Source organism: Anas platyrhynchos, chromosome 3 (genome assembly GCF_047663525.1).
Source record: "Anas platyrhynchos isolate ZD024472 breed Pekin duck chromosome 3, IASCAAS_PekinDuck_T2T, whole genome shotgun sequence".
Classification (NCBI taxonomy): domain Eukaryota; kingdom Metazoa; phylum Chordata; class Aves; order Anseriformes; family Anatidae; genus Anas; species Anas platyrhynchos.
The window spans coordinates 39,089,847-39,105,415 of NC_092589.1; the positions used below are offsets into that span (position 1 = coordinate 39,089,847).

General features: G+C 46.1%; 2 protein-coding genes across 6 annotated transcripts in view; both read right to left on the bottom strand.

Moving 5' to 3' along the window:
* SOCS5 (suppressor of cytokine signaling 5) overlaps positions 1-13,647 on the bottom strand; it is a 29,158-nt gene extending 15,511 nt beyond the window's left edge. The window contains exon 1 of one of the 5 annotated variants that reach the window (XM_072035731.1): positions 13,402-13,647. The gene's annotated coding sequence lies outside the window, so the exon portion shown is untranslated. Of the gene's footprint in view, positions 1-2,922; positions 2,943-2,963; positions 2,982-3,894; positions 3,918-10,964; positions 11,123-13,401 lie in introns of those variants that run through there. The other 4 variants (XM_027454069.3, XM_072035732.1, XM_038177160.2 and 1 more) reach the window with 4 other exon arrangements.
* Positions 12,825-15,569, bottom strand: part of CRIPT (CXXC repeat containing interactor of PDZ3 domain) — a 63,168-nt gene continuing 60,423 nt past the window's right edge. Inside the window, exons 6-7 of the transcript XR_011808187.1 lie at positions 13,701-13,802; positions 12,825-13,363 (exon numbers count right to left, since the gene is read on the bottom strand). The gene's annotated coding sequence lies outside the window, so the exon portion shown is untranslated. The remainder of the gene's footprint in view (positions 13,364-13,700; positions 13,803-15,569) is intronic.

The following is a 15,569-nucleotide window of genomic DNA, read 5'->3' on the forward strand; positions in this document are numbered from 1 at the left end:
AGCAAGAGGAGCAACATCCTTGCTGTGCTCAGCTGCACCACGTGCTGGGATCCGTGCCCCACCCTGGATGAAACCATCGTAGGGCACCAGCTGGGGTCTGCAGGTCCTGGGCAGCTGACGAGAGAAAAAAGGAGGAGGAACAAGGCCTGATTCTGGAGCTGCCGTGTGCCAGGTCTGTCCCAAGGAGATTTTCCTCCCTGCTCTGTGGCATTACCACATCCCCACCCCTCACTGAGCTCGGGGGACCCACTCCTTCCTTACAGCTCTGGCTCCCAGGCTCTGCACAGCTCGCTGAGGTCCACGGGGGCACTTGAAAGGCAAATCCTGCTGAGCACGCAGACTGCAGGCAGTCTCCGAGGAATTCCGCAGAGAAACACTGGCATGTCCAGAGCAAAAATTTTCAAAAGGAGAATTGGCTCAGTTTTGGCAGATCTTCATATAAAATTAAAACATTACCTCTCTGCCAGAGGTCACCCGCTGACAAATTTCAAGTACATGTTCCAGTTCAGAGGTGCGCTACGATATTTCAAAGAGATCGCCATAAAAAAGGCACAATTATTCTCCTTCGGTTTCTGAAAACAGACGAAGAATTTTGGCTGAACGCTTTAAACAAACTTAAACCCAAGGCAAAGAAAAGGCATCGGGCGTTTCAGTCCAAAAGATTACAGCTCAGCAACGTTATAAACAACCGAACGCAGCACCTCTTAAAAAAAACTGTCCAAGGCTTCCTATTATCTATGGAAACGGGAGCTGGAGGAAGCACACCAGTGGGACCGATGACTCACGTAGGAGCTCCCGTCCTCGCTCACCTAGCAACACGCTGTGCTGCGGGAGATCACAGCTGTGCCACGAAACCGAGCACGTCAGCCATGCAGAGCCACGGCTGCCCCAGCCGGCCAGCGGGGCCGCAGGCTGGAGGCGAGCACCCAGGCGCTGTTACCTTCCTTTACCTGTAACCACCAGCATCAGGCTCGGTCAGACACAACGGGACGATCCAGCAGACACACAGAAAGCAGTTGTCTTCCCCTCTGAACACTCCGCTGGTTGTCTGCTTATAGGGACAAACGATCCGGTGACATTAGCCCCCGATGCAGCAGCAAGAAAAGGCAATGCCCAAAGAGGTTCTTCACTCTCCTTCTTCACTCAGAGCTTCTTCTTCACTCTCCTGCCCCTCTGCCAGGCAGCGCTGGGCATCCCACTGAACTTCAGAGCATACCGAAACGAAGACAGGACCAGCCACAGCCCCTGCCTGCTTACCTCACATAGCACTGCTCGACCTTCCGCTAGGGACGATTTCAGCCAGCTGAAGCATGATGGAAAGAGAGAAGAGCACTACTTGCAGCCAGCCTAACCCAGGATCCTGCTGAATATAGCTACATCTGGTCCATGGTCAGACCCTCGTCCAAATATCGTTGGGCTGGTTTGCTGGTTTTGCTGTTTTTTTGCAAACCCATTTGACGAGCAGTCTTCTGCATACATTTATTTGACCCCCAGGGCTGGCTCCTGCATGGAGGCAGTGAGAGATTACATTTAACTATCCACGCCCAGCTACTCGTCCCAGGATTTGAGTATGAGCCCTCTGAGCCAGGGATTTATCCCTAAGTACCTTCTGGGAGAGGTTCATAAGCCATTCACAACACACCTTAGCCTGGAAAACTGTTCCTGGGGATACAGGCTTGGTTGTTTGGGATCAGAGCCTTCTTTTAACAGATTTCTCTGTTAGCAATAACCTCTAAGGGATCACACCAAAGTCTCCCCACGTCTCAGACTTTGAGGTACAATCACTTCCATTAAACATCTGTAACACCCCTATAATCCCTGCTGTAAGGGACCCGTGAGGGTCCCTCCACATCATCCCTTACACCAGTACCAAGTGTTTTGTAACGAGCGAGCACTGAGCACTAGGAAATCTCACCAAGATTAACAAAACTGCAGAAATAAAGGATCTTCCATGCCAGGCATCAGTGGAGTGCTTTTGTACACTACTCAGCGGTCAGGATGCTGCCCGCTCAGCCCCTCCACGATGCTCAGCCCCGTGTGTGAATTACCACGGCAGAACAGGAGGAATCCTGTTCGGTGAGTAACCTGTGTCATCAGCATATTCTGACACCAACAATCCCCAACCTACCGTCCTCTCCCAGTTCAGAAGAGCTTGAAAAAAGACAGAGTCCCATGCTTTCCAGATGACAGCCTCGCTCTTGGCAGGAAGCACGGAGGCAGCAAGCTCTGAAAGTGCTTCAACAGCAATCGGTCTCAAAGAGTTTAAAAACTTCCACAAAATTGCTGTGAGTTTTGTTTTAAAAAACAGAGCTGTACCCTAATAACTTTCTCACTAAATTAAATCAGTTTTACACTTCCTGGAGCACCAGCTCACCGTAGATCTGCAAATTAACTAGGTAACAGTTTTGAAAGCCTTACTAGCACCTACTCTTATGTTTGACTTTGGCAGAAAAAACAGGTTTTGACTCAATTTTTTGTTCCATTAATCCACAGCCACATTCTTCATAGAAAGACTGCTGGAAAAACTCAACTTGCTGGAAGCAGTAACTATAATTACTGACCCTCATCAAGTCAGCCAAAATTAAATTGCAAAGTAGATTTTTTGGCATTAAAGCTATAACTTCACAGCACCAAGAAAAGCAAGTCTGTGAGTAACAGAACGAACTAAGCCCAACATTTGTGAGATCTCACAAAATGAGATAGGAGCAGGGAGTTTACAGGAAAAAAACTGAACGTGTACCCTGACCACAAATAACCTCTTTCTGGGTTCGTACTGCACAGCAAGGGCAAAACTACTTCGTTGTAGATCTTTGCTGCATCAAACATTTGTCAAATAGAGCACAACATGGAATATAATTTTCTGAAATTTCATAGAAATGAACAAATTGTGAGATACAGCCGAACAGCATGTTAATTCCTTACGTCATAACCATCTTTCCTCCACAATTTTCAGGTTCACTTACTTGCTGTTATCTGGGATTCTGAGAAAAAAAAAAAAAAAGATTTTAGTGCCTGTATTTCCTGGGAAAACAGAAAATGTCATCGCAGATGTCCCATTAAGAAACTCATGTGAAATTATACCTGCCTCTGTCAATTATGGAACTGGCAAATCGAGATTCTTTCCACTTATTACAGGCTTTAAAGCAAACACAGGGGTGACATAGTCCTGAACTATGCACAGATATACTGCTGGTATGCCACAGTAACTTCGCCAGCATTAAGACAATTAGCTGAGCCTGGTGCAAAATTGATTCATCTCCCCTATTCGACTGAAGTTTTAAAAACATCCTAGAATTAATTCACGGGCTATGTGGATCTTTTGCTTCTTTGTTTCTACTGCTACCCAGAAAAACAAGGCAATTATTTGCATAAGCGAAACAAAACGTGATCCCATACCGTAACTTTGAAGCCTATAAGCAAGAACTTTTAGGACTAAGACCAAAGGCATTTATTTCTTACAAACCATACACAGAAGAGGTACAACAGCAAATCGCCAGCTTATCTGGTGTCATCTGTGACACTCAGCAAGAATATATTTTCTCCCCAAATAAGCCAGCTGTATTGTTGAAAACAGGGCTGTAAAGTTCCTCTGGAGCTCACTACCAGCGAAGATTTCCCAATATCAGTTAAATGCAGAGAGTCAAGAAGAAATTTTTCCATTCTTAGAGCCACGATTAAAACTAGTCACAATAAAATAAAAAACAGCTCTCAGCAGAAAAGAAAAAAGTACAACAGTGATCAACAGATCTGGGGATGGACGAACCAAACAAAGCACAAAACAAGGGAGACTTCAGGCTTTTGGGCTACACAGGTAGCCTCTAGAAACTAGCTTCCAGACCTAGCCCCAGAGACAAATTTAATCAACAGAAAGACAGTTTTGCCTGAACTCCTTACCTTTTCACAGCTGACAGTAGAAAAAAAAATGCTTTCTCCAGAACCACATGCCATACCATGTCCAAACATTCATCTAAAATACAAGGTGACAACTTTTTCAGCCAAACTACTGTACCAGCGTGGACCTCAAGGCCCCTAACCTCTTGCTTATTCTGCTCGTGGCTCCAAGCAGCCCGTATCTGTTCTGCCAAAGCAGCAAGTCCAAAGAAAAAAAACTTGCTCTCGTTGCAGTGCTCATCGTTCATCTGCATAACCAACTTTGAGCAGCAGGTGAGTGCAATTACTTGGTAGTTTTGAATTTTAGTCACACTCCTGACCAAAACACTAAAAATTCTTTAACCGTTGCTTCACACCCAAAGGAATTTGAGGGAACAAAACCACCTCATCACATGCATGTAGGCCTGACAGCCCTACTGACCACAATGCTCAAATCCTCTAAGCAGATGCTCCAGACCCCATGAAATTTGAGAGCCCAACAGACCCAAACCATCTGCAGAGGAGAACTGACACTGGTCAATCCAGACTCACGAGGCAAAGCAGTCTTCTCCCTGCTGACAGCACAGCCATGTCAGCACTTTGATAATGCTGAGATTCCCAGATCCTCCTTTTACTTTCAGAAAAGAGAAACAGTAGATCAGGCCAAGCCCAAAGAATCCTTGTGCTTATTCAAACAAATAGAGATGCTAGAGTACAATTCAATGGACATAAAAATACCTGTGGGATATACGCCGCCTTGTAGATGTAAGTAAGGAACTTTAGAAAGTGTTAATTGAATCATGAGAACACCACAGAAGACCAAAAGACATGAATTATTTTGAAATTGTCATATTGGAAGACTAGGTGCCAGATTATATTTATTATAAAGAACAATAATATATGTATATAACAATATATATACACACACACAAATTTATTTTCCATCCCCAAGCCAGACAGAATCAGAGTCTACTTCTACCCAATTTTAGCAACGCACACTACGTTAGATTTCCAAAGTAAATTCAGATTTTCTCCAAAAGCCTACTTCAAACATTCTCGAGATGACTAAAACATCAACAGAAACCAACAAGCACAACGTTATAACCCCAGACGGTTTCTAGAGATGTAAGGCAGCTTTTACTCAAGACAGGGGTTTGTTGACAGCCAAGCCATGCCATGAACTAACAACGGCAGCAAGCACTAACAAGCAGACTTACCAGGCCAACACGTGCCCAGCAAGAAACACAAGAGCAGGTAGAATGTTTCTGTCACATCCCTGACATCACGGAATCACAGAATTTCTAGGTTGGAAGAGACCTCAAGATCATTGAGTCTAACCTCTGACCTAACACTAACAAGTCCTCCACTAAACCATATCACTGAGCTCTACATCCTTTCAAACCATGAGGTATTACCTTAAAATTCTCCAAGACAATATTAACAGTATTTTTAATCTAATCATCAGTCTAAATTATGATATGTAATTTATCTCAAAACCGTAAGAACCAGAGGTCCTGCTGTCAAACTCCTTGCCTGGCTAAAGGCAGCATCCAGACCGTAAGGACGGTAATTAGGAGGAACTTCAGCAGATACGCCACGTACACTTGTAGAGACAGTGCTGACCTGATCCTTTAGTTTAAAATCCATTTTATACCCAAATCTACCTAGAACTATTGCAATCAGTATTAAGGCCTTGGCTTGCAATTAAAATAAATAAATAATAAGAGAGCAAAAATTAGAGGAGCTCATGCTTGCTGCTGAAGCTTTAAGGAGCATCAAGTGGCCCAATGGGTAGAAGCAACTGGTGAGAACTCGCAGGGACAGCCCGGCGGGGGGAAGAGGGTGGTGGTGGCAGCATCACTCTCCTGATCACAGCTTCATCCCAGCCATCCTGCCTACACGGGGTAAATGGACCAGCTGAATAAAAAAAAAAAAAAAAAGGAGAAACTGTTTGGTGGCTTTAAAATACATGAACACCTTCCCCTTCCGAGCAGTAAAACCAATGAAACAGAAGTGAGGACTACTGTAAGGCACAATAGATTTTGACTTCCTGAGCACATTTGAAATGAAAAATATGTCTTCACAAAATTGCTTTTTTTTTTTTTTTTACTACTTATGCAGCACATCTGAAGTAATTAAACTGCACACCAATTTTAGATGCTATTTGTGTATTTAATTGAATTCCTCTCCCATCCAAGTGAGGCTTAACATGTTAAAAAGATGTATGTAATTCACCATTCCCCGTCAGAGCGGTGAAAATTAAGGAACTAAGCTAACAGGACAGTGACCAGGCAGCATTAACAGCTCACCCGAAGCTACCGGCCAAAGCCTCAGCTCCAGCCTGCAGCCTCCTGCTCGGCCGCCTCATCCACGAGAGCCCTCTGACTGCACGACTGGAACAATTAAAATACTTCCTTCTCCACAGAGGCCAGTCAAATTTAAAAGCTCTCCAAAAACAAAGCTGAGCAGCAGGGTACTTTTTCCATGAGCAAGTCAGTCCGTAAATCAAACTGCCTCGCGGGCCCCGCGGCAAAACCAAGGCCCCAGGGGAGGCGGGGAGGGTGCGCAGATAGAAAAGCAGATAGGGTTCGACACGCCAAAAGCTGGAGGAGTCTTGGCGAGGGACGTCTGGTGCTGAAGCTCTTTGCCAGAAGCAGGGGACTTGCAGGTCTGCCCTAATGAACACTGTCGTCCATAGCTGGCCAAGTTTCACAACAAAAATCACCTCAAACCAGCGCAGGCGGCCTCTGCGCCCTCCATCTCTGCCGCTGAAGGACAAATGTTGTAGGAGATGATCCCCAGCAGTTTTATTGTAGTCCCCACAGAGACTAATTCTTTCAGCCACAGCCCTTCTGGGGTTCCTTTGGCTGAGAGAAGCTCAAAAGGTGCCATGTGCCCGGCCCTGGCGTCCCTCACATGTAGGGCTAACAGGACAGGCCGCCCTCCAGTGCTGAGGCCCGAAGGATTTCAGCGGGTGCCACACCGACCAACGAATTACTACCAGAACCCTGCTGAGCAGGAACAAAAATCGTCATCTGATTTAGCACTGCAGGAAACCTATTCTATATCGCTCCCAAGGTACCTATATTTTTTACGTGACCTTTTAAATTCCACCTCTGTAGGTACACTTTGCGTTTTTATCATGCGCTTTTCAGAAACAAACTTGTGAAGCACTTCCCAACACAGCCAGAGCTTCCTCCCGTGTGAAATCAGGGCTTGCAACGCCTGGTCCTGCGCTACAACAACATGCTAAGAGTGTTTCAGGCATCTGGGACAGATGAGAGCGTGCGTTAGTAAAACTACCAAAGAAACCTGATGCAGCACAAATTTACCTTTCCTCTTTGCGCAGCAGAGGAAGGAAGCAGCTCGCTGAAGTGCTCGATTCCTCAGCGCCTCCTGTGGAGACCCAAGCTTTCGTGCGAGAAGGCTTTCGGTTTGAGCACCTCAGGGGGGAACACATCAGGGTGTTACCTGACTACGTGCTGACCATATGCTATAGTTACCTGACTATGTGCTAACCATGTAGTCCATATGACTCTATGAACACACCTCATCTGGCTGTGCGCAGAAGATGCTCCAGCGCCCTCGAGAAGCGCTACCTCTCCGGGCAGCCTCCATCTGCCCTCCTCGCCCCAGCCTTTCAGACAGGCTTCGAGCCTTTTGCAGCTGTCCAACGTGAAGGCTGAAGAACTCACCAACCACAGCTGTGCCAAAGTGCAAGCAAGGTTTCACAAGCTACCACGTTATCCAGGACTAGGTACAGATCCAGGAGAAGTTCCTCACTGTGAATCTCTAACAAAACCTGGCTAAGGCCCCACGAGCAGATAAACCTGTAAAAATCACCCTTTCTTCCTTCCAGATAATTCTTCAAAGGGCTTTCTACCATCTAAACTAGTGCAGACGATGCAGAACTACACTGAGTTTTAGCCAACCTCGCTCACAGCCAAAAATATCAGCCGCCACCACCACTGCACACATTTTCTTACTGAGATTTTCAGAAGGTCTGCATAATCTTGTAACCGTGAAGTTAGTGAGCCATTACATATTTCCTGAAACTAAACTGCACATTAGATGATTCACCAATTAGTGTATTCATGAAGCTTTAAAAAGCAATCAAAATTTCATTTTTGTTGAAAAATTTAAGAGAGATGTCCAGCTGTATGCATGGAGAGAGCATGTGGGCTTTTCTCCTTTATTTAACTTAACTAACAGCTACGTTAGCTGGTGAAAAATATTCAGCGTGTCAGAGTTAATTTATAGAGCTGACAAAGTATAAGGGCTCCAGAAGGTATAGCATACATTTGCTAAACTTTAAATACAATTTTTAAACTAGATATAGCTCAAAGATTAAAATAAGCTGCCCAGCAGCTAAACCACAGAAAAACACACCGTTTCAGGGCACTTTGAATAGCACAGAGCGACTGCATCTTGGTGCCAAGCACAGGTTAGCATCATCAGGGAAGCTGATAAATCCCTGGGATCCCAACACCATCGATGGGAGCCTTTTTCTGACCGAGGCGGGCACCTTGAGGAGCTCGCAGGCACTGCCACATGGCGCAGGGCACGGCTGCACGGAGGAGAGGCGCAGCACACCCAGATAGCGCCCAGCCCGACCCGGCACCGTGGCCTTGGTGAAGCCTCGGGGCACAAATACCACAGCATAAATGCTAAGTGCTAACTTCCCCTTCAGGCTGAAGGCACTAGGGAGCTCCTGGGGAAACAGAGGCAAGTACAGGAGCTATTTTGATAGCTACTCAAGGAGTAGCTCACTATCCAGCCTGCTCCAGGAATCAGTATTTTAGGAGTTCACGGTGAAACCCTAGCATCTGAAGTTCTTTCCCTCGTTCCACCAGGTCAGACATGCATAGTTTAGCAAAGAAAAAGGTACCCCTTTGAGTTTTTAGGTTTGTTTTTGCTATCTGTACCAATAAATGAAGCCACCACTTTAACTAAGCCTTAAGAATTGTATACCTGCTGCGTGGAAGTTGCATGGAGTCGTCTGAATCTTGTCTCTACCAAAAAACAAGCTATTTAGCAACATGCTGTCACAGGACGAGGTGGTTTACGACTAGTAACAAAAATCATCACTGTCCTTTGATGAGACTAAAATACATCCTTTGCTTAGCTTCAAACACCGTGAATGAGGCCAGAAAAATGCACATCATACCACCTCGGATTATTTGCCCACCAGGGAAACGTGACCTGCCACATCTAACATGATGAACAGCCATCTATCAGGAACCTTGTCACACAGTGACAGGTTTCACATGGTGCAGAGATTATTTTTTTTTTTAATTTGTAATTGAACACAGTTGATTCCTAATCCCTTCCATCTGCTCTCTCTTTCTTGGATGTACCTGCCACCATTACCAGGGTAAGAGGAGAGAAATTCTAGCTATTCCCCCAAGGACTAAAGCAGCCATTTTTCCAGGGCTCTCATACAGATGAAGTCATGTCAAGCTACTGCATGCTCCCAGCTGTCCGAATTTACTAGTTCACTGTACTAATTGCTAACGCAATTCTGAAACTGGGGTAGACACGAGACATTTAGACAAACTGGAAAATCAGCACAGATCTCAGCAGCTCAGTCCACCAGGTCTCAAACTCATCCTGTTTACTCTTTTTTTACAGTTTGCTTCAGACTGACTCAGAACACATCCTAAAAGGATATTTAATTTATTCTGCTGCAGTTATTAATGTACAAAAAGAGCAGAGAGAATCAATCTGTCCTTACACAGACCCCACTGCTAAGATTCTTGCTTTAACATCAAGTCCACCTGAGCATCCTAGTTTGCAGGTTAATAACCGAACGAATTAGCAGCTATTAACTTGGAGACCTGCCTCCTTTCAGCAGTTCGCTGTGGCTACTTACCTCCTGCCAGTATCTCACAACCGCAACCTCCAAAGTCTGCATCTGATAAGGTAACGGGGTTATACCCAGGGCTGAGCACAGCCCAACAGCTTCAGCAGGAGGCCTCTAACAGCACAAACCTGGGCGATCTGAGATGTGAGCCAGCCTCCAGATTCCTCTGGATGCTGCCTCGGCCGTGCACAAACACACTTTGCGGGGAGGAAAGGGACTAAAAAGGTTCTTTGGTAAGAGTGATCTTGGAGCAGCATCCCTCGCTGAAGGGTTTACGTGAAAGGAAGGTAGGAATCACACCTTCAGTCCGTAATTCCTTAACAAAAACAAAAGCACTTCCAGGAAGCCACATTACGACACCGATTCTCTAAACAAGTCCATGCTAAAGGGTCCAGCAACTGGGCCCTACCTAATGCGATATTAATAACATTATAAAGAAAGCACCCTGAAACGCAATCGCTGGCCTCTAAGAGACTGAAGTTTAAACAAAATAACCACACGAGAGATTTTATGGTTAAGAACTCTTATCTCAAACAGAACACCCAGATGTACCCGACGCATGTGAATATTCGGATAGCCGTGATAAGCAGCGTGCAGCCTCCTGCACACCAGTTTAAAGCCACAAGGAAACTCTCCGGGTTTTCCCTCTCAACTTGACACCCAACGCACACGCTCAGCTCGCTGCCTTCTGGAGGAGACAGGTCCATTACTACGAGAGCCGGCCTTTTTCCGTACAAATTCAGTTTTACATAAGGTTGTGACAACGCAACCTCAGGTAGCCCTTTCCATTCATGGCACCCCCGTGCAAGCAGCTCCCTTGGACTACGTTTACCCTAAAAACACCTTCTTGTAGGAATCCAGCACAGCACCCCCACCACGAACAACCCTGAAGCTGCTGTAATTTCCGAGGGGAAAGCCGTGCGTTTACAGGGAGCCACACAGCCCGTACGGGGCGAGAAGCACCGCGTTCCTCACCGCGGGGCTGGCACGGCACGGCCAGGGGCTGCACCCCCGTGCAGGGAGCGGGGTGCCCGCGGGACGGCCTGGCCGTGCCCAAAGCCCCGGGTGACAGCCGCAGGGACCCACAGCACGGGGCCGTTCCCGCAGCACCGCCCCGCGCTGCGCCCCCCGACGGCTCCCAGCAGCGGCGGCTCCCCGGGGCGGCCGCCCCGTCCCCGCTCCCATCCCCGATCCCATCCGTGTCCCCGGTCCCCGTCCGGTCCCCACGTACCGCGGTGCTGAGCCCCGCGCCGTGCCCCCGCCATGTCCCGCAGCCGCCGGGCGCTCCGCGGGGCCGGGCCGGGCCGGGCCCCTCCGCTCCGCTCCTCCGCTCCCCTCCCCTCCCCCGCCGCCGCCGCCGCCTGGAAAATAGCTCCGCTGCGGGCAGAGCGGGAGCGACGCCTCGGCAGCCAATCAGAGCAGCGCTGGCTGGCGGTGTGGCCAATGGGAGCGGCGGGAAGCAAGGGGCGGGGCGTGGCGCGGCCTATCAGGGAGCGGCGCCCGGGCTGAGCCGCTAGGGTGGCTGCGACGGGGCCTCCGCCGCCCACCATCTTGGAGTCGGGCGCGATGCCCAGGCTGGGAAGGGGGCCGCGCCGGCGGCCATTTTGGGTTCGGGCGAGGGGCGCGGGGCGGGGCTGGAGGCGGAAGCGGCGCGCGAGGGGCCTCGGCCGGGCTCGGGCGGCTTCGGGCGGCTTCGGCCGCGCTCGGGCGGGCTCGGGCCGGCCGTGAGGGCGCTGTGGCGCCGGCTGAGGCGCACTGAGCGCTGTTGGAGCCGCGGTGTCGATGTTTTGAGTCCTTTTGACTCGTTTTGACTCCTTTTGACTCCTTTTGAGTCGTTTTGTCCCTCCTTTCCCTCACGTCTGCCCTGTGACAAGGAGCGAGCTCACTGCTGGCTGTGGGCTGCTCAGAACTACTAAGTCTGGTTAAGCACAGACCCTAAAGCCCCAAATGTGCTGCATCTCTTCTTATTCATAGACCCAAACCTCTTGATGTTGCTGGTTTTGTCAGGATTAAGCCACGGTTTCAGCTAGAACAAGAGCAGTTAGTCCTATGTCCACAAAGATGCTACATCCCTGTAACCAGATTTTCGTCAATATATCGCTTACACCTCAATCCTATTAAATATATTCAAGTTTTAGTGCACGTGTAAAGTTTTACATTCCGAGACAGAAATAATAAAGTGGAGGAAAAGCTTGAAACTTCTCACAGAGGGGAGCAGTGCCTGGCACCTTACAAACCATTGCTGCTCTGCAGACATTCCACATGGCCTGGAAGGAGCCCCATTTAATACGAACCCCATCCACACAGCATCAGACCTCTTCAGTTTGTCAACAGGAATTAAGGTCTTCAATCCAGTAATTACTACTTTTTCTTAAAATCCAGCATCTCTCAGCTCTACTTGCGCAAACATGCTTGTCCGAACAACCTCCTTCCTAATTCCTGCCTTTTGTTTCCACAGCCAGGGCATCTTTCAGGATGTTCCTTAATTTCTACCTGGATTAACCCCTCCAAGAAAAAAAAAAAAAAAAAAAAAAAAAGAAAACCAACATAATCAAGTACAGAGATTAACTACAAAACTCCATGCAATTGCAGTGAACTGATGGAGACCTAGCAGAATAGCAAATATTAGCTGACAGCCTCTATTCAGCTTTGGTAAATAAAGTTGCCTACATTTTGTGCACCTATGTGTGGTACTCTTGGGGGCATTTTAATTTCTTCCCTTATATCCTATTTTATCAAGATATCTGCATTGTTCATTACTCAGAATGGCTTAGGTGGCAGTCATTCAGAAAGCTGGTGAAACCAAAGCTTGTAAAGTTTCAGAAGACCGGTATTTAGGCGACAACATCTGAAAGTGGGCTTCATTGCTGCCACTGACATTTTTTAAGTTGTTAGGATTTTCTTTGGTTATGCTTTTTTAATAGACTCTTATGACCAAATAAATATATTGTTTTTGTTTTTGTTTTCTTAAATCTGATTCTGCAACAATTTATGTGGTCCAGGGGTTACAGAGTTACAGGACAGGGAATCAGGGATCCCTGATTCCCAGCACAACCCAAAAGAACTCATTTAACAGTACAGCAGGCAAGGATATACGCAATGTGTTTTCATACATTATATATCAACATTTGGGTAAATAGCAGAAAGGGAAAAGGGAAAAAAGAAAGGAAGGAAAGCTTATCTTATCCTCAGTAAGTGAAAAAGTGCAAGACTAGCATAATGACTTTAAATCTCCCTGTTAACTAACCATTGCCACACACAGCTGCTTTTTAGGTGGCAGACAGAAGAGGATAGGTATGAAGCTGCTCCTACACAATATGATTTGTCTAAAGAGCTTGCACCACACAGTACAGTGTAAGTAGCATAGCTATAGCCTATTTAGCTTGTCAAATAAATCCACCATTATAGGACAGGGTTGCACCAGATGACCTTCTGAGGACCTTTACAACTTTAATTGTTCTATGATTCTTTTCAATTTTAATACACTCAAAAACACAATTTCAGCTTTATGAATTGTCATTCGCACCTAGAATTGTAACCAAAATGGTACAAAATATGCAGGATTTTACCTACCCTCTCCACCAAACCTACTGACGGCAGAAGGCCTGCTCCAGCTTTTGAGGTCTGTGCCTAAACAGAAAGGAAAGTTAGCAGCTCATCTTACTTACCTTTCTCCCTTCCAAAAGTACAAAATAAAAAATAGTTATTCAGAGGAAATCTTGACAGATGAGGCAGTCTCTGCAGAGCATCCACACAGGGAAGCACTCTGCCTCTTCCTTGCAGAAAGTTTGTTGGATTTTGTCTTGCTGAAAGCTTGTTGGATTTTTTTTTTCCTTCCGCTGTGTTACTTGGTTTAAGAGAATGTGCTACCTCTCTCTGTCAACCTTCCTCCCTTGCCTTGACTTTGAAAGCACTTTGGAGCAGGCTCTCTGTTGCTTTCTGAGGACAGCAGTGATGGAATAATTACCCAGACTGAATCTGAGAGCAGAACATCACGGTCTCCTTTCCACAGGGACTGTCATTCCCATTGTTATTTCCCATGGCCTGCACCACTGCTCCACCACAGAAGCTGAAAAGAAAATACAGTGATTTGGCAACCTAAGATCAACAGTTTTCTTCATTTAATAAAAACACCTTCCATTATGGCTTGCTGCTCAGGCAAATAACCAGCAACTGAATAGAGAGAAATAATGCACTGCTTCGTTCTTATTACCCTATGTTTCATTTGGGGAATGTGATGGTGGGATGAAGGAAAAGAAAGAGAATAGGGTGCTGCTTTAAAAGAGAAGACAATTTCTTAATCCAAAGTTCCAAGTCTTGTTTTATGCTGCTTTGGTTATTTATATTAGAAATTCCAAAATATCTGCAGTATTCATAGAAATATACATTTTTTTTTTTCCACAAAAGCATTGTTTAGCACTAAGCACTAACTGATCAAATTTGCAGATGTAAATTAAACTTAGACTTACATGTGTTTCAGAATTTAGAGAGTCAAGAGAATAAAGGATCAGGCCTTTTAATTTTTTGAATGTATTTGAATGAATTTTTTGTGTCTGTGCAAAGTCTTGAAAAGCGTTTATCATCAAGGGATTTCTGTTGCGACTAACTTAACTTCTTCTGTGATTTCTTACCCGCACAGACGTTTTACAATAAAAATCCTTCCTGTTATTGAGGATCAATTATGGGTCTTTATTCTGTCTGAGAGTTTGTCCATCAAATTATGGCACTGGCTCCCACAGGGGATTCAAATGCGAAGATTTCCGTGCAATTACTCTCCCTTCAGTAATAACCATTTCTGTTAGTTCTCAAGCTAGACATCTCACGTTACCTGTCAATGACAGCAGCAGGGAGAGTTCAAAGTTCTCCCAAATATAAATTGTTCATCTACAAGTTAAAGCAGTCTCTCACTGCTGTGTTAGATTTGAGGAGAAAAAATAGTCAAAAGTAAACAGCAGCCTTGAAGTTCCTATGGTATAATGACTGTGGGATCAAGCTTTTTAGAAAGTAAAAATAATCTCACACAAATCTACAAGAAATAAATGTGTTTGAGCTGCAGAGTTTTGGCATGGCCTTTGGCACTGCCAAGGGAAAGGCATTTTGCAGGACAGGTAGGCAAAAGACTCACCTGAGACACAGCATGCAAAATACAGGTATTGAGCTCTTTCTTTCTATAATGTCGGTCATACTACAAGTTGTTCACGTGGTAACTTGTTTTCATCTGACTGGGGGGTAATGAAAACACATCTCAAGTAGCTCTAGACGATGAACAGAGTAAATTAACCAGCACAGATCTGGCGTGCCATGGCTAGGGCAGTCTAGCTCACTTTGAAGAGTAGATACACAGTAAGGTTTTGTAAGCATTTCCCCAGTTCTTATGCAGCTCGTTATTACACACCAGAAGGTTGTGCTTTTATTCTGAGTTCGCAGATAAGCCGGTCACTGATTCACCCAGGAGGGCTGTAACTTCCCTGCCCCGTGCCAGTGCTGCTTGCCGCACGCTGTGACGTGGGTGGTGCGGGTCTGGCCATGCAGCTGCGGAGCTGCCAGTAGCCAAATCATGGCTGTTTCCTTCCCTGCATGTTCTAGCAAGCTATGAGAAACAGTTCTTTTTGTCTGATCCACTGTTAATAAACTAGATTTTCTGTAAATGGGTGGAAATCAATTTCCTCTCTTTCAGAATAAGCTGGTGCTGCCAGCTTGGCTAGAAACAGGGAAACATGTTGACATCAATCATGTCTATATGCCTTTGTACACAGACTGTACACCATCACTGAGGCAAACACATATGTACATTCTCCTCATTCCTTTGAAAAAGAAAAAAAAAAAAAAAAGATTG